The following is a 19,079-nucleotide window of genomic DNA, read 5'->3' on the forward strand; positions in this document are numbered from 1 at the left end:
GATCCAGCTCTGCGGAGAACCTTCAGTCCTGTAGCTCGGAAGGAGCTAATCTCAGCAATGAGTTTCAGGACCCAGCATTGAAAAAAGTCCTTCTCCCCTCCTCAGGAACTGCCTGCACAATGGCAGCCGGCTTTTCTCCTGTGGTGCAGGCAGAGGCCAGCCTGGGAGTTAGTTGGAAATATGAGTACTCCTGCCAGCTTCACAAGCGGATGGCAAGTGACAGCAGCGAGCAGGGACTTGCTCCTTCTGCAGCACTTTGCTGCTACCTGAGGGCCAAACCACGTAAAGCCCCAGCTTCACCCGTTCCCCAGGCACTGCTCCTCCCACGCACACCTCCCTCCGCTGCATCTCCTTGTGGGACTACAGCAACATGCCCTACCATGCATAGAGGCGTTATTCTAAATAATATTTAATAGTCATAAATGGTATTGTGTATAGATCTGTGGTGCCATTTGAATACATTGCTATTGAAATTTGATATCTAATACTGTTAATGATGTTAATGAAGAAGAAAAACTTTTTTTTTAATTGCAGGAAACAAATAGCAATCATCTCTGCTTTCAGATAGGTTGTAAGACCTGGGAAAATAGCTACTAGTAACACTATTTGCATTTGCAAGAAGCATTCCTGTTTTTTTCCAGCGTATTCTAATGAATTTTTCAAGTCATGGTAACCCCTTCGTAAATATCCCACAGGGTGGTAGCAGCATTGTAATCAGCAAGCTTTGGTGGAAGGTGAAATATCCCAGTTAAGTGATAAGTCTGAGTATTAAGTGTTCTGGGCAAGAGTCTGTTTTGGGACAGGGTGACCTTCACAAGCACTTTTTGAGATGAGGCCCATAAAAACCTTTTTAAAAACCTCTGCAAATGAAATGAGCTAACGTAGCAGCCCGCAGGAGAGGATATACTCTCAATCCGATGGGAACAAAGGCCACATGAGAGGAAATACAACTTAGTGGATGCTAATTTGCACCTATAAACTACTGTGTGCAAAAGCAGTGGGGATTGAATTCCCTGTTCCTTTTTGGCCATTAAAGACATGACAAAAAAATTGCAGCAATAATGACTTCATTACCTTTCCATAAAGGCTCCCGCAGGGAACTGAACAGGGGCAGGGAGAGAAGAGAATCCCCAGGATGTAAATCTAGCAGCAGCACCAAGAAGTCTGGCTACAGATGCCCAGGAAGGTGCTATGCCTCTGCTTCTGCTCCCACCGATACTATGGTGCAGCTTCGTGGCAGAGCACACTTCTGCTTCAGCAATGAAAGGCACATAATCAGTGAGGAATCTTGCTAAAACCTTGGTCGATTACTATTATTATTATTATTATTATTATTATTATTATTATTATTATTGTGGTTGCTTTCTGATAAACCTATCTTAAGCATGCCAACCTCTCCGGTGTGCATACCGGGTGGACACACTCGATGTTAATCTTAAGTGATACATTCCTGGGTGTGTTTCAAGTCTTCACACCAGTTTGTTGCTTGGAGAGGAGCGGGACACTTGAGAAGGTTGAGCTGCAGTCTGCCCCAACCCTTCACAAAGTTCAGAGGACTTGTGGTGCTGGGGTTCTTACCTCTGACAGGTAGGTTGGCTCGCCAGCATCTCTCCCCTCCTGAAATCTGGCTCATCTTGGACAGCAATCAGTCCTTTCCATTTCCATGGTGAAATTCCCTGTAATGGCTTCAGAGCCTGGATGCAAACACCTTTGTTTGAAACGCAAGATGACAGCAGCAGATGCCTTTATAGACAGCAAAAGGCTTGAAGAAGGGCAGAGTAAATAAACAGCAAAAATCCAATATATAATATTGCCACACAGAGAGGAGCTTTCTCTTCAAAATGAAGCAATTAACATGTATGGACTCATTCTGCCAGGCTGGGAGGAAGCAGGAGGCACACTATTTAAACGAATTGCCATGTAGCCCGTGATTATCATTAGGATTCATTCAAACCCAGGCATTCAGTAAAGCTTCTGCTCTGCGACTGGCTCTCTGCTGCCTCTCTATCAGTACCTATTGTTTCATAATCTCACCATACTCGACGCTTTTTTTATCCCAACCAAGTCTGCCTTGTTTTTTACCCTCCCCAGTGACTAAGCCGAAGCGCGTTAACAATGCACCGTTTCATTTGGCTCTTTTTCTCGTGTTAGCTGAAAGAGAGATGTCTTCTCCCCTAATTGCAGAGGATCTCTTCAGCTTTTAATTTCTGTATTGAAAACTTGTTTAGGGAAAGGCATGGGGATCTACATAAACCTGAGAATTCACTGGCAGGGGAGGTAATTGCTCTTTCCCTCCAAGCATGACAGAGTCCTCCTAAACAGCTCTGCACAGGCAAGTTTCCGCACGACGGAGAGGAACCTCAGACATGGCTCAGCAGCTACAGGCTCTCTTCCTCCGTCCCAGCCGGATGGCTTCCCTCTTCTAAGAGCACCACAGCTCAGGTGGGCTCTCCAGGGCCAGATGTGGCTGTTCCCAGCCACACTCTGCCCAAGCAGGTCCCACGTGGGGTCTGCAGCTGAGCGGGACAGGGGATGCGCTGCCAAGGGCAGAACTTGCCCTTTGCACAGGCACCACCACTGCATGCTTCCCACAGGGAAGGAATAACTTTGGGGCAATTCCCCCTCTCCCTTGTGAGAAGATGGGGCTTGGCTTGTCTCAGATACTTCCAGGTTTAAAATGTTTTTTTCTCCCTCAGTTCCGATTCAGAACAAAACCAATGTCTTTTTGTTGCTCTGGAAGCATTGGCCTGACTGAGGGGGAATATGGCTTTCCAAATGCCAGAGGGAGCAGCCTGCTCGTCTCCAAGCAGCCCCAAGCCTTCCATGGCCACCTTCCCTGCACTGCACTGCACTGCCCCTGCACTGCAGAGTCCTGTGGCAGGGGGGTTCCAGCACCAGGAATTCCACCCCTGTCCAAGCTCCAGCTTGCTTAAGTCTCCCCAGGCATCTTCCCTCACTTGTTCTCCTCTTCCATGAATATCTATGCCTCCCAGCACGGGTGGAGCGCATCTAGCACCTGGACCACCCCGCTGCACAGACACCGCTCACCTCTCTCCTTCTCCCAGAAATGTGCTGCAAAACCCTCATTGCTCCTGCAGAAAGCTGGCCCTGTTGTCTTCCACAAAACCTCTGCATCTCTCCTATTGAAACCTCAAAATGGTATTTTCAGGAGGAATTTGAAGCATCCCTCGGGGTGGATTAAACCGATTGGAGCGGGGTTTTGCTTTGCCTTCCTGCACACTGTGTTTCAAAGACGCACTCTTCACAGCATCCAAGCCGTTCCACCCACAACTGAAAGTAAAATGCAGCACTAGGTACATAAAATACAAAATGTAACATAAACAAATACATATTTCATATCTAATGTGTCTATATAAATAAAAGCTATATAGATTATATAAATCTATATATGCACATGTAGAGCATTGATATATGAAACATATTGATACTGTATAATAACCAACACAAATCTATACTTCTGTACTATGTTCATATATTTATTTATATTTATAAAGATATATTATAGGTATGCAATGTACTTGAGTCACTGTTTTTAGCTCAAATAAGATGTTTCTCTGACTAACCTTTTCCCACATGTCTGAGAAGGGAAGCCTGCACCCAGAGTTGGGTGCTTGTGGCTCAGGTACCACAGACGGGGATGGAGCGAGGGTCTCGGAGGAACTTCAGCACAGTGAGCAAGAAGACTTCAGAGTAGCTGGGCCACCATCACACAAAGCAGGTGTTTGTGCCTCAGGCCCCCCAGGGTGGGCTTGGCTGTGCTGTGGGTTGCTGGCTCTTGCTGCTTCTGCATCCTAAGCATGAGATGCATTCATGCTGTGTTCCTAAGTCTGAATCCTCTCCAAGCTTCAGCAGCAGCTTGTGCAGGATTTTAAAGTTCACAGCTCTGGATTTAGATGCAGGAGCTGTGTGCTGAGCTAACCACAGCCATTAAATCCTCCTCTGGAGCAGGACAGTTGCATGGTGCACCCCAAAAAGTACCTTCCACTGCAAAACAATCACTGGCTGCTATGGGACCCTGAAGGGACTTGGGGTTGTGTGTGGCATGGCAGCTGGTCATGGGATCCACCCAAAGGTGCTGAGGTAGCTGGTGGAAGTGCTCAAGGAGCTACTTTCAATCATTTGTCAACTGTCCTGGCTAACCAGGGAGGTCCCAGTTGACTGGAGGTTGGCAAGTATGATGCTCATCTACAAGAAGGGTGGGAAGGAGGATCCAGAGAACAGAGGATCCAGGCCTGTGAGTCTGACCCCAGTGCCAGGGAAGGTTATGGAGCAGATCATCCTGAGTGCCATCACATGGCATGTACAAGATAATCAGGTGATCAGTCCCAGCCAGCGTGGGGTTATGAAAGGCAGGTCCTGCTTGACGAACCTGATCTCCTTCTGTGACAAGGTGACCCACTTAGTGGATGAGGGAAAGGCTGTGGATGTTGTATACCCAGACCTTAGTAAAGCCTGTGAACAGTCTCCCACAGCATTCCCCTGGAGAAATGGGCTGCTCATGGCTCGGGCAGCTGTGCTCTACACTGGGTAAAAAGCTGGCTGGAAGGCTGAGCCCCAAGAGCGGTGGTGAATGGAGTTGCACCCTGCTGGTGGCCGGTCACCCGGTGACAAGTGGTGTTCCCCTTGGCTCAGTGCTGGAGCCAGTCCTGTTTGATATCTTTATCAATGATCTGGATGAGAGGATCGAGTGCGCCCTCAGTAAGCTGGCAGATGACACCAAGTTGGGTGGGAGTGTTGATCTGCTCGGGGGCAGGAAGGCTCTGCAGAGGGATCTGGGCAGGCTGGACCAATGGGCTGATGCCAATTGTATGAGGTTCCACAAGGAGAAGTGCCGGGTCCTGCATGGGGTCACAGCAACCCCAGGCAGCGCTACAGGCTGGGGGCAGAGCGGCTGGGAAGCTGCCCGGTGGGAAAGGACCTGGGGTGCTGGTCAAGAGCCGGCTGGACAGGAGCCAGCAGTGTGCCCAGGTGGCCAGGAGGGCCAGTAGCAACCTGGCTTGTATCAGGAACAGTGTGGCCAGCAGGACCAGGGCAGTGATTGTGCCCCTGTACTGGGCACTGGTGAGGCCGCACCTCAAACCCTGTGTTCAGTGTTGGGCCCCTCACTGCAAGACAGACACTGAGGTGCTGGAGCGTGTCCAGAGACGGGCAGCGGAGCTGGGGAAGGGTCTGGAGCACAAGTCTGGTGAGGAGCTGCTGAGGGAACTGGGGCTGTTCAGCCTGGAGAGGAGGAGGCTCAGGGGAGACCTTACTGCTCTCTGCAGCTGCCTGAAAGGGGGGTGTAGGCAGGTGGGGGTCGGTCTGTTCTCCCAGGTAACAAGTGACAAGACAAGAGGAAACAGCCTCAAGTTGTACCAGTGGAGGTTTAGGTTGGATATTAGGAAAAAATTCATTACTGAAAGAGTGGTCAAGGATTGGAACTGGCTGCCCAGGGAAGTGGTTGAGTCACCATCCCTGAAGGTATTTAAAAGATGTGTAGATGTGGTGCTTAGGGACATGGTTTAGTGATGGACTTGGCAGTGCTGGGTTAATGGTTGGACTTGATGAGCTTAAAGGTCTTTTCCAACCTAAACGATTCTATGATTCTATGTGCTCACCTGTGTTAAATCAGCAAAAATGCTGAGTTGTGAGAACCAAAAATAAACTCAGGTGTCTAACAAGGGGTTTTACCTTCAGTCTGAGCCTTGAGAGTGCAGCCAGCTGTGCTAACCCAGCCTTCCTGTCCTAAGGCTGCTAGAGTTAATATGGGTAGATGAAACCCCTAAATAGAGAGTGAGAGAGGAAAATGTAAGAACCAACATATCAGCCTTTTGCAATTTCTGTTTTCTGAAGCATGCAGACATACTAACACAGGCATCTTAAGCCTATACTCCCTCCAGAAGAGGAAAGCCACAAAAAAATACTAACAAAAGTGTCTTATCTTGGCTGAATGTTGATTTGCCTACTCCTTGTTCTCTCATCTCTATCCCTTGTGAATTTTGAAGTTCATTTCCATATTTCCTGAAATTTCTATGTATCATCTGTAACCAAATTTCATAGCAATTAACTCTCCAGGACGTATCAATTATGGAAGGGAAGCCTGAGAAGTAAGCGCAAGGCATTCCTGAAGGTGAACATTGCACAGTTAATGATTAATCATAATATACATAATAATAATGATAGTAATGATCATGATGGCTATGTGAAAACTATCATATGGCAAACAGTAGCATAAATATTCCTCACTCAGCCTTTTGCTTTTTGTCTTGATACTTGTTTTGCTTCTTGGAAGGTTAATGTTGAGAAAGAATTAACTAACAGATTAAATTACAACTCCATCAGTGAAGAAGTATTGTGTTCCTGCAATTCAGATGTAAAAAAGATACAAACAACTTCCTAGCTAGTTATTTTAAAATATTTAAATTGAATAGCAAATAGGACATAAATCAAACACTCCAGTACTGATTGATGTTAGCTTATCCAGGCTCGAAGAGATTTTTCTTCCTCAGATAAAATGAACACTGCGATGTGGTGTTGCTGAAGTGGGGGCTGACTATGGTTTCTTTGGCACAACTGAGGCAACCTGAGTTCATCTTTCACCTTCCCCAATTACTTGCACAATCTCAGCTCCTATAAGGGATTAACTGCCACTCCATGTCCCAGCATCTTGCTTGGGGCCACCTGGCTCTTGGCATGAAATCCACAGCCCTACACACTTCGGTGATGCTCCTCGTACCTGCACAAACCTGTTGGAGCTCACCTGATGCAGCAGCTTGTGACCTGGTGTGGCTCAGCACATCAGCTCAGGGTATCCATGTTTCCCCGTAAGACCTGAGCTCTGCCCGTCTCTCCCTTTGCAGTGGGCCAGAGCAGCACCCTTTGGGGACAGGCATGTGGCACCTCGCAGCCAACATAACACATCTCAGGTCACCAAACTGGCCACCCAGAGGGTTGGCCCTTAGTCCCAGCATGCTGGAGAGGACAGACAGCACTGTAAATCCTTGGGGTGGAGGTGCCCAGCTCTGGGGCAATGCTGTATTGCATCCAAATAACTGAGTAGGATGGGACTGGAGGACTGGTCATGGGAACAAGCCAGGCAGCTTGGGGCAGTAGCTGCCACTCCACGGAGCACTGGGTGACCCCTGTAAGCATCAGCCAGGCAAGAGGCTCCCTGCAATGGCAGAGGCTATGGAGACCCTCCTCCAGCTTAAACCAGAGTCGCCTTCTTCAGCACAAGCTCGACAGGGATGCAAGCAGTTAAACCCCTGTGACTTTCCCAGACAGAGCTTGATTTTACACAGCCCTGCCCTCTCCTCCTTTCTACCCCACAGCCTTAAGATCATACAGTTTTCTTTCATTTCAACTTGGGGTTATTCAAAAGAAAAACAATTATTCTCTAGCCAGTGCAAACAATTGTCAAATAACCTGCTGTGACCAGGCAAAGAGGAAAAATGTGGAGGAAAAAATACCCTGCCCTCCCCTGCCAAGTCACCTTCCCAAGCAATATCTGCTCCTCTAGCTGATTACAGGTGTCAGGTTGCCTCAGGATCCCTTGGTGATTTTATAGGATGATCCATCAAGGAAACACATTACACAACTCTGAGCTCATAGGTTTATCCGGGCGGCTGCCAGATACATGCACGCAGAGATACAGCCCGGGTCGTGGCCCCCTTTCCTACAGCGGGGTGACTTTGCTGGGGAGCTGGGATGGGCTTTGTGGCCCACGTCCTGCCTGGAGACCTGTGTGGCTGGAGCCTCTGCCTGGGCAGATGTCCTGGCACTCATGGGGAGAAAACTTCAGAGGAAGAGGTAATGATTTTTAGGGCAGGATCCAAGGAAGGATGTTAATTCACAGCAGTGCGGAAACCTGGGGAAGGTCCTTTTTTCTTGGATAAACCACAAGTTCTCAGCTTAGTGAAGATAAGAGATGGTATGTAGTCATCAAAACACGTAAAACTATGTGATTTTTGTATAACTTTGGTTTTTGTCACCCTGAAGTGGCACAAAAATGCAGTGGCTTTTCCCCACTTTCTTTCCCAGACATACTGACATTTGCTGTGCACCAGAAAGGACCCTTGTGCTTCAGTGTCTTCCTTGTATGCTCACCTAAAATCCAATGTTGTCAGCAGTTTGCCATGTCCATCACCAGGAGACAGTACACTGAAACAGTCATGCTGTTGTGAAATGGCTTTGGTATATAATTCCACAAGCGTGGCTGCTCATTTAACCTTTTCATCCTGTGTTGCGCCAAGAGCCATGAATGATTTTAAGAGGGTGACTCGCATCCCTCAGCAATTTCCAAGGACACTGTCTTCTCTTTAAAATCATGAATACATGATTCATGGCCAATAATTTCATCTTTTATATGTGCTTCTCTGCTGGGTTGAGGATATTTAAAAAGAATTTGGCCCCAGAGTATATGCATCTGTGTTAAGAGGCTGAAGGTGATGAGCACAGCCCATACCACCCATGCTCATTGCTCAGGCAGGCTGGTGTGCAGTGGCTAAAGGAGACAATTTAATCTTTAGTCTTCCTACTTTCTCCCCAGTTGAAATCAATACCAGAAGCAGAGGGGATGCTTGTGTGATTTGGCTTAAATCTGCTGCTGATCTGGGTAAGCTGAGTCAAGACCAGGCATTTTTACACCACAGCATGTGGTTTCTCACATATGAACGCTGGCATTTCAAGGACAGGTTGGAGAAAGGAAGGGAAGGCAAGGAAAAAGCAACAGTCCTGCAGTGACAAAGCCACTCCTGTGTTTCCTGGGGAAATATGCTAGGGGGGCCCATCAGACTGTTCCAGAAAACCCCTACAGCAGCCAGCCTCACCATGAAGAAACCTACGTGCAACAAAACCAGCCACCAGTGCCCTTTACAGGACTTGTGCCTGCTAAATCTGAAGACAAGGATGATACTTGGAAAATTAATTATTTGAGCCTTAATTGGGTTCTTTGCTGTCCCCTGTGTTTTCTCCCTGCTGCTCAAGAGCAGATTTGTAGGACCAGGGCATGAGCTTTGCAGAATGCTGCAAGCAAAATACTGCAGATGAGAATGGCAAGCACACAGGGTCTGCCAAGGTGACAAAGAAGGGTCCCTGGTGCCACCAAGTGCAGGGCAAGTCATGAAGCACAGCAGACGCTATGCCTTCAGAGCCAAACTGTAGTTAAAACTCATGGGGCAGCATTCAGAAAGGAACTGATGTGGCATTACCCATTATTTTTAAGGGTATGTAGGAAAGGAAAGGTGGTGGCCAGTCTAGGTTTGAAGCAGTTCAACTTGTGGCCCCTGCTTCGTTACCGGCAGACATCTGTAGTGGGTCTTTTCCCCATTTCTTGTCTTCTCACAGGTGGGTTAAAAAGCCAATTCCTTGAGCTGTGGACAGGGCTGGCATCTTGGGAAATCACTGCTGTAATAGACTGGTTTGGACCTATGCTTATGACATTTATCCAGGTTGCTGCTGGTGTTTCACCGGCCCATCACTGTGGCATCTTTCATCACTATGACTGGCCTTTGCAGAGGTCTCCTGGCAATCTGCCAGAAATGCAACCTGGCCAGCAATTAAAGAGAGCTAGCTGATGAAAGGCATCTGCCCTCTAATTCATTGTTTCACTTCTTGGCATCCTTTTGGGGGATGAACTGAAATGCAGATGCTAAATAATACTTGCTATGAGGGATTTATTGCTATTTTAATGCTATAAGTAACTTCGAAAAACTACAGCTCCAAATAACATGTGCGTATTGGTCAAATATATCTAAGATGTGAAGTTTTAATAGCTGCATTCATCTTCCTGAATTGCATTTCTACTAGATTTACAAAATGTAATTGTATTTCACTCTCTGCCTACCAATATGGGTTTCTAATGATCTGCACAGAAATCTTATCATTTCTGCCTTAACTGTTAAATGTCAGTTAAATGTAAAGGGAACGTGAAGAGTGAGTGGACTTCTTTCCTCATAATCTGCAAAGATTTCTCCTCCAGCTTCAGGACCCCAATTTATATTCCCACTCTTTGATACCACTTGAAAATGTAACAGCAAGTATTAGCAAACCAACACCAGCACCCAGACATATTAGCTATCAACCCAGGTATTTACATCTAACTGCATCTCAGTCTTTTGAGCCTCTGTAGTAAGGAGAGATGTTTATTCTGGCACTTTCCCCATAGCAACCTACAAGGTTTCAGATATAACAGCCATCAGTCAATGCAGGTTGAGCATATTTGGAGCAGAGAGACCCCCTGCACTGCTGTCACGGCTGTAAGCTTAAATTGAAAAGCAGTTATCTTTCGTAGCCTGGAGCACTGTTATCTCTTCAAATACAAGGAAGCCCTATCCTTTTACACTGATGGAGCAATGCCAGGGATTCACCAAGTATGCGCTACACAACATTTTTTAAAAAAAATTAAAATCAGTGGCACTGACATAATTATCTGAATTCCCTTATTACCTGGAAGGACAGAAATCTAGTGGGAATCTTGGCAGAGCTGGCGCCAGTTTTCTGCCTGGGAAGGAATTCCCCGTAGCCAGGAGAGTGGCTTTCAGTTTCTCTTCCACTTGGCCTCCCTCTTGTTTTAATATCGGCTTGCTGAGTGCTGACAAGGGACACAGCGATGTGCGATGTGCAGAGCGGAGGGGGATGGCAGCTCAGCATTTCATGCAGCGAGCAGTGCTCTCGCCAAGGGGCAAGCGGGAGTGCGTGGGTCTGCCGAGGGGCTCTCTGAAGGGGACCCTCCCAGGGGTCCCTCCAAACAGGGGCCCCCATCGCTACCATTTTTCAAAGTGGGTGAAGAATTCTTGCAGGGTTTTGGGGTTTACCACTGCTGGTTTTCCTCTCTGCTTGTATTTACCTTGGCAGCAGGGGAAATACCAAGTCGCGTTGCAGCAGGTTTGCTGGGAGGCCCCAGTGGTCTCTCACTTAGTAGCTGGCTGAGGGCAGCGAAAACAGCCTGAGAAAAGAAAAAAACCCCACATGCTTCTCCCTTTTTTTCTTCCCCTCCAGATCAGTTCTCTGACCTGGTTCACTACCAGCCTGCCAACCGCCCATACTGGCTCGTGGCAGGGGCCGTCAGGAAGCAGAACCGGTGCTGGCGGGTCCCAAGAGGCAGCACCCCTCTTCTCACATAAATAAATTGGTACAAAATGTCAAATTCAGCTAAATTTCAGTAGCCACACCAGGCTGGCTGACACCCAGATTTTACATCGACTGTGTTGAATCATCATAAAACTATCTACAAACAAATGCTTACAAAAAGCTCCCTCCCCTCTCAATTACTCTACAGTCACATTTTTTATTTGTATTATGTTGTCATTGTCATGCTTTGGCTTAGATAGAGCATTGCCAACACTCATGCTGTTTGAGGTTGCACTTGCAACCTCAATCCACTGCAGCTTGAAACAAGCAGTGAAGTAGGAACTACAGTGCTCCTTATTAGTTTTCTTTTGTCCTTTTCCCTTCCCTTCCCCCTCTCCTCTCCTCTCGCCTTGCTTTGCCTATTAGTTTCCTGCCTTTTCTTGCTTCTACCTGCTTTTTCTTTTTCCTTGCCTTGCCTTGCCATTTTCTTGCCTTGACTTTTTCTTCCCTTGCCTTGTCCCTTACCTTTCCCTTTTCTTTGTACTGATGAAGAAAAGCTGAAAAATCCCTCCTGGGCTCACCCTGAAGACAGCTAAACACAGAACTGGCTTAGCTCAACACCCACTGCTGGAAAACAGCAGTTGCTGTATTCATTTCACCAGTGGGTCGGGTGTCCCTGCCCTGGGATGACAGCATCTGTCAGTGGATGCTAGGAACAGGAACAGCAGTTGGCTGCATTGGTGGCTCCAGGCTGCAGCCAGATGCCCCATGCTGAGCTCGGAGGTGACAGACCACGATGTCCTCTAACAGGGCCCTGGCAAATGCAGTGTGGCACCTGGCATTGCCCCATCCTGGCCAGTGAGCTGTGGGACCTCGGTCAGCTCAACTGAGTCTCCCATGGGGATGCATCAGGTTGTGCCAGCTGGCCTGCAAAAGCCAAGCAGGGAGCTGAAGGCACTTGCACTTAAGCAAGCTCACTCGCAGCTGGTGAGATGCCATTGTAGCAAGTGGTTGTCGTCACCCACTCTGCTGGTTGCAATAATAAAAAGAGACCATTTAGAGCTGTACAGCTCTGACTGGGAGCGTTTCCCAGCTCCTGGCTCTACCCCTGCTTCTCAGCCATGCCCCAGCTTTGCTCTGTGTTGTGCACAGCCTGAAGTGCCTCAACCTGTGCAACATTAAGAGCTCCAGTCTGCAGCTCTGCAGCTTCCTTGCTGCTCTGTGTCTCCCTCTGATGCTGCTGGGTTCTCTTGAGCCCCTGGGTGGTGGTTTTCCTTTGTCAGCCTATGTTGGTTTTGTCTTATTCTCATGGCACTGCACCTGCAGGTCTCCCATGAGAACTGATGGCCAGCAGCATAAGAACCACCTTCCTTTCCCACCTCTCTTCCTATTCCTGGGCTGTCACTCTCAGCTTACATTAGGGCACCCAATAAAATGCACACACTGAGCTTCACAAACAACCAGTGTGCCCCATCAGTGTGTGCTCCCATCAGCACTAACAGGTTTGTAAGCAGGAACAGACAACAGGGGGTCAATGCCACACCCCACCTCAAAACCACACAGCTGCCTTGTGAAATTTTTCTGCAGGGAGGGCATTCACACCACCAGAGAGGATACCCATGGAAGGACACTCCTCTGGGGACCTCCTGTTCCTTCTCCTCCCAGCTGACCATGGGTGTGAGTTTTCCTTTCCCTTCTGTTTCTCTCCTTTTACTTTTTTATCTTTCCCCAAAAGCAGCTATTACCTTATTACCTCTAGAGTCAATGCATGCTACCAGCTACAGTCCCCATGAATAAATCTTTGTACTGTCTCAACAACACAGCACAACAGCTTGGGGGAGGCTGCAGGCAGCTGAGCTCCAGCCAGCAAGCAAGCACTGACAGCAGTGTCCATCTTCCTGCAGGACCTGATGCCCACCAGATGCTGGCACTCCTGCATTGGAATGACACAGGGGACAGGCTCCAGGAGTGATGTAGAGCTGGGCAACCAGAAGATGAGGTTCATATGATACCTGGTGGCCTGCAGGAAGAGGTCCATCCAGGCACAGCCCTGCTGGAGCACCCTCACAGGACCAAACTGAGGTCCACCAGAAAGGCAGAGCGCTGTGAGCAAAGAAACTCCACATGTAGTTGATTCTTCCTTCCTTCATCATAGGCTTTTAAGGCAGCATCAAAGCTGAAAACAAATTCCTATTCTTAGCCAAAGCAACTCACAAGGCTTCCCATTTTGATTAACAGCTCCAGTCCAAAGGGCAAACACACGAATATACAAAATGAGATTAGGATCCATTTTCCTGTCTCTCCTTTTCCGCGGCACCATTTCAGTGGTATTTCGCTGGGAAGAGTGATGCCTAACAGGTTGCCAGTTCACATGAACACCATCAGGTATCATTAGAAAGCCATTCAAAGAGCTGAATGCGGGCCTACTTTAAAGTGACAGTGTAAAAATAACGCTCCCTCACTTGACATATCCTACCAAGTGGAGCGGATCTATACATGCACTTGGAAAATAGCTATTTACTTTTATGACCAAAACGAAAACCTCTCTGTGCAAGCATGCACCCATATGCTTAGCCTTACGCATGTGTGGTGCCTGTGTTTTTCAGTCAAAATAGCTGTGCACATTGTTATTTTCAGGATTTGAGAAGCTATTGCCATGGGGACTGAAGATCCAAATAGATCCTGAGATCAGATCACGGGAGGTTTTAAAATAAAATTGCCGTTTCTGCCAATAATCATGTGAAACTGGCTTCAATGTGTAAGGGTGGGGACTCACCACTTTGGTGACTTCTTACAAACTGGAGTTACTGAAACAAGAAGAATATTTTATGTTGTTCATAACAGCCTGGTACCAAATGTATAAGCATTTGCAGGCTTTAAATATGCAGAACATCTCCTCAAATGAGCAGAAGATGGTGGTGGTAGCCAGCTGTATTAGGTCTGTGTTGGTACCAGAAGTGTAACTACACTTGGATTTTCTTCCATCAAGGTATACAAAGGGAAATGACTCTTGTTCCAGATTCACACAGCACTGCATCTGTGGCTTTCTTATCTCTGCAGCAAGACAAGCTATTATACAAAGAGAGAGAGAGAGAGAGGTAATAAATATACTTATATATATAAACTTACACAGCAGTACAAACTTAAACTTGTTTCGCAGAACAGAAGTTATTTGAATCTGCCTCTACTTCTGTGTAATCTCTGCAGCAAAGCGATCTGAGGCAGTGCTATCAGCTCTGGCAAATGAGGCGATGTCAGAGCAGGTTAATACTTGGATATGAGAACACAAAAGAAAATGCACCTTTCTAAGGATGCTGTAACCAGAGCTGCATTAACCAGGGATGGAGACAGTGTGCTCTGGGTGTGTGCAGGGAGTTGCTGGTTGCACAACGTGCACACCATGTGGAAATGCACATTGCATTGCTGCAATCCAGGTGGGGCAGGGACCAGAAGCCCCCCAAGTCCACTTCAGTAAATCTTTCCCTTGTCTGTCATAATTATTTGCATTAAATTGTCTTTGCTTATATAAAAAGTTCTTAATCTGTTAGTGAAATCAGATCAAATCCAAGTGAAGGCTCCTGATAACCTTTAAAAATGTAAGCACTAAAGATGCTTTGATGTCACTGCAATTCCAAGTCAAGATACTTCTGCTAAAAATGCCTATTTTCTGCTGTGCAGGTGGAAGTCCTGCAGCTCTCAGCGACTGCGTTTAGAAGAGAAAGTGTATTGCTAACATGTGCCAAAATTTGAAACAGGTCATCACACTGTGATGGTGTGGTGGGTTGACCCTGGCAGGACGCCAGGTGCCCACCAAGCTGCTGTTACTGCCCTCCTCAGCTGGGCAGGGGAGAACTACGTGACAAAATGCTCCTGGGTCAAGATGAGGACAGGGAGGTCACTCACCAATTACTGTCACAGGCAAAACAGACTCGACTCAGGGAAATTAATTTGATTTATTGCAATTCAAATCAGAGCGGGATAATGGGAAATAAAACCAAATCCTAAACCACCTTCCCCCCACCCTTCACTTGTCCCCGGGCCCAACTTCACCCCCGCTCTCTCTCCCCGCTCCCAGCAGCGCCGGGGCCGGGCATGTGGCTGGGGTCAGTCCCTCACACGCTGCCTCTGCCGCTCCTTCCCCTCAGGGCGGCTCCTCACAGCCCTCCCCTGCCCCAGCCGGGTCCCCCCACGGGTGCCGTCCTTCAGGCACAGCCGGCTCCAGCCCGGGTCCCCCCGGGGTCCCCAGCCCCGCCAGCAAACCTGCCCCAGCCCGGGCTCCTCTCCCCGCGGGGCCACAGGCCCTGCCAGGAGCTGCTCCGGCGTGGGCTGCCCACGGGTCACAGCCTCCCTCGGGCACCCACCTGCTCCGGCGTGGGGCCTCCAGGGGCTGCCGGTGGGGATCTGCTCCTCCGTGGGCCTCCCCGGGCTGAGGGGGACAGCCTGCCTCAGCGTGGGCTTCACCGCGGGCTGGGGGGAACCTCTGCTCCGGGCCTGGAGCCCCCTGCCCCTCCTGCGCTGCCGTGGCGGCTGCGGGGCGGTTGCTCTGAAATACGCTGTCCCAGAGGCGCTACCGCCATCACTGATGGGCTCAGCCTCGGCCAGCGGTGGGTCCATCTCGGAGCCGGCTGGCACTGGCTCTGTCGGACAAGGGGGAAGCTTCTGGCATCTTCTCACAGAAGCCACCCCTGTAGCCCCCCTCACTGCCAAAACCTTGCCATGCAAACCCAATACAGATGGTAAAGTGCTGGCTATTCACGTCTGTATAGTACATCTAAATACATCTGGCTATGGTGGATCAAACCATCATTTTCCCACTCACCCATGGACATTAACACGTGTCAGTTAATGTATATCACTCAGTACCCATTCAAAACAGCAGTGTCACAGCACCATGGTGTTTAGGAAGCTGGCAGTACGGCTTTGCATTATGATTTGGAGGTGATGAAGGTCACTCCAACCACAGAACTCCAAACCCACAGTTAGATTACCGCAGAAGTGATCCTCCAGTGCCACCAAACCAAAGCCTACAAGACAAAAGCCATCTTCTTCCCTCATGCTGCTAAAATACAAAGATATGTCTGATGTGCATCAAAACTTTATTACTTGGGGCTCTCAGAGCAAGAGAGTTTGCAAACTAAGGCTTGACCAGGCAGACTACCAGTGCTCCAGACACATTTTAAGCATTCACTAAAACGAGGTTTTCCTGTCTGGATTGCCCCTGGGAGACCAACCAGAGCCAACCAGGTCTCTCCCGTGTTTCATAGTCCAACCGTAGCCCTGAGATGGGTATACAGGCTGGTTTGCAGGAGCTTCAGTACCTCTGGGGAGGACAGGCCATGGGCCCGCATCCTGCCAGCCGGCAGGAGTGGTCTGTGCCAGAAGAGCTGCCTGTCCACTGCTGACCCTCACCAACACCAAGCCTGGCCAGCACACCCAGCTCTGCATTGTCCATCTCGTGCACACACTGTGGCCACACAGAGATGTGCAGTATCGTCATCCTGCTGCAAGTGATGCTGATAATGTCTGACCACAGAGGATTGCCCCAAGCTCATCTACAGTCTTCAGAGCGAGGCCAGATGGTTCATAGTGGGTGGATCCTCCTCATGCTAGAGATTACAGGCTGAAAAATGCACTGTGGCTGATGACAGTTGTCCCCATGAGCCCAGTGGCCACCTCCTCATAGATGGAGAGCAGCAACTTTCAGCTGGGCCCGTGACTCTTGCAGGATGGAGTACAGGGGAGTTTGGGTGGCTGGCCCTGAGTCCTAGGGCTCCAAAGACAGGCTTTCCCTCACCTGCTGTGACACTTCCTGCCCTGTCACAGTGTCTACAGCTTGCATGAGGGCTTCAAGGAGCCTTTTTTGCCTGGAGGATGCACCAAGACATGGTTCTCCTGGCAGCAATGGCACAGCCTGGCACTGCCACGCCCGATGGACCTGATTCCCTGGCCAGAAGGGACATGCGGGAAGCCATGGGTGATCATACAGCTGGCATGAGGCTACCTGCACCATGCCCCCAGCGTTATAACACAAGGGCTTCCACCACTAAAGATGTCACCCAGGAGCATTGACTCTCCCCTCCTCTTTGCCATGACACAGAAGCAAACCTCTCCTGCTCTAGACAATGAGGAATGTGGTATCCCATGCCCTGTGACTGCATGTTTAAAGGACATCTTTATTACCCCAGTAGTTTCCCAAAGAGGATGACATTATTTACCTGGTTGCAGACTACTTCGGAAGCTATCTCGCTCCCAGACATGCTTCCCTCTTGCTTCTCTACTACTGTATTCTGTGCATCCATAATGAAGGGAAGAAAGAAAACTCCCAATTATGCCAATTAAATTATCCACTTTGAAATACAAATTAAGAGAGCCATCCTGCGGACAGTCACACCCAGGTCCTCAGGGACCTTTCCTGTAAACTGCGTCCTTTTGATATCTCCTTCAGGTGCAGCACAGTCTGTGGCAGGGATTTCCTGGCCCTTTTTGGCTCTGGGGCTGGGCTTCAACCGGTGCATCTCTGGGCTGCCTGTGCCGAAGGCTCTGGGCCATGGAGCAGACCGCCTGGAGTTGTTACTACCAGAAAAACCAGCAAGCCCATCAGGTTTTGCTGTTTGAGGCACAGCCCAGCACAGCACAGCCCAGCCTCCTGAGCACCCGCATCCCCAGGCTGAAGCTTAGGAGGCTGGTGGACCCATGGTTCTGCAAACAATGAGTACCTCAGGAGCTTTGCTTGGACTGAAGCTCTGGGCAGGATGGCATTCTGGCTCCTGATCACCATCTGCCTTAAATCTGGGAAAGCTGTCCAGTCCCTGGTGTAAGTCTCCATGATCTCTCTGGTTCTGCAGCAGCCTGGAGCTCAGACATCAGAAGAAAGGGATGTCTCCAGCTCCAGGTGGGTGCCCGAGCCCTGAGCACAACCCCATCCTCCTGGGGCCTGGGCTGCCTGGGCCCAGGGCCAGCTTTGACAGTGCAGCTGCCTGGCCTTGAATCAAAGAGCTGTTTGAGAACAAGCTGTGAGGAGCCTTGGCGGGGACTCACTCCCCTTATCTCGGTCACTGCTTTTAAGCAGGGCTTTTGCCCTTGGTCTCTGTCTGAGCTATACTACAGCTATTTCTCTACCTGGCTATATAACTTACTGGACCCTGACGTGATCTGGGACCTGCCTTATCACTATGGTCTTGTCTGGTGACTGGGCTTTTGACTAACCTCAGCTATTGTCCCCCAAGCAAGCTCTTCTTGCTTGGGTACCATGGCGGCAGGCCCTCGTCTGTGAAGCCCCTATCCCATGTCCACCTTGCTGTCACCCTCAAGCCCAGGTAGCCTTCTTGTGTGGAGCTGCCTGAAAGAGGGAAACAGCAGATGAGGCACTGGTGTGTACTTACTCTGGGGATTCTTGTGAGAATAGCAGAGGAGAAAAATGATGCTCTGTCCCAGGAGGAGCTTTCCCTAATTTTCCTCCTGGTCAAAGTGTGGTCAAAGATGCTCAGTCAGCAACTTGGCTCGGACTGAGCAAAGAAGGCCTATGAATAAGCAAAGGTTCCTCCTTCACTAACAACATCCCCCAGGTTCTGGAAACGCTAGCAGACCAGTCAGCTGCTCCCTCAGTGCTTCTGTTTCTAGCCTGCAGATAATGAGGCATTTATAAATCCTGACCCTGGGCTGTTCACTGGCTCTTCCAAAGCCAGCCTTGTGCCAGCTCCTTCACCAGCTCTTGTGTTGCCCCCAGAAGTGACTTCTCCCAGCAGCAAGGGCAGCTTTCTGGGACTGCTCCTGGCACAGATGTACTGAGGAGAGTCTTAATTCCCCTGAGCCCTGTACCAGTCCACACACCTCCTGACAGCCCAGGGTTGCTGCCTGTTCTTGCAAAGCGCTGTTGACTGTGCTGCCTATGGGTAGTGGGATATGGTGTACTGCTGCACAGAGGTATTTAAGACTGCCAGGTCCATTGAGACACTGTTGAAAGACCAGGAAAGGACATAAGAGAGCCAAATTTGATAAGGTGTATAACC

Source organism: Falco punctatus, assembly GCF_963210335.1.
Source record: "Falco punctatus genome assembly, chromosome: 2".
NCBI lineage: Eukaryota > Metazoa > Chordata > Aves > Falconiformes > Falconidae > Falco > Falco punctatus.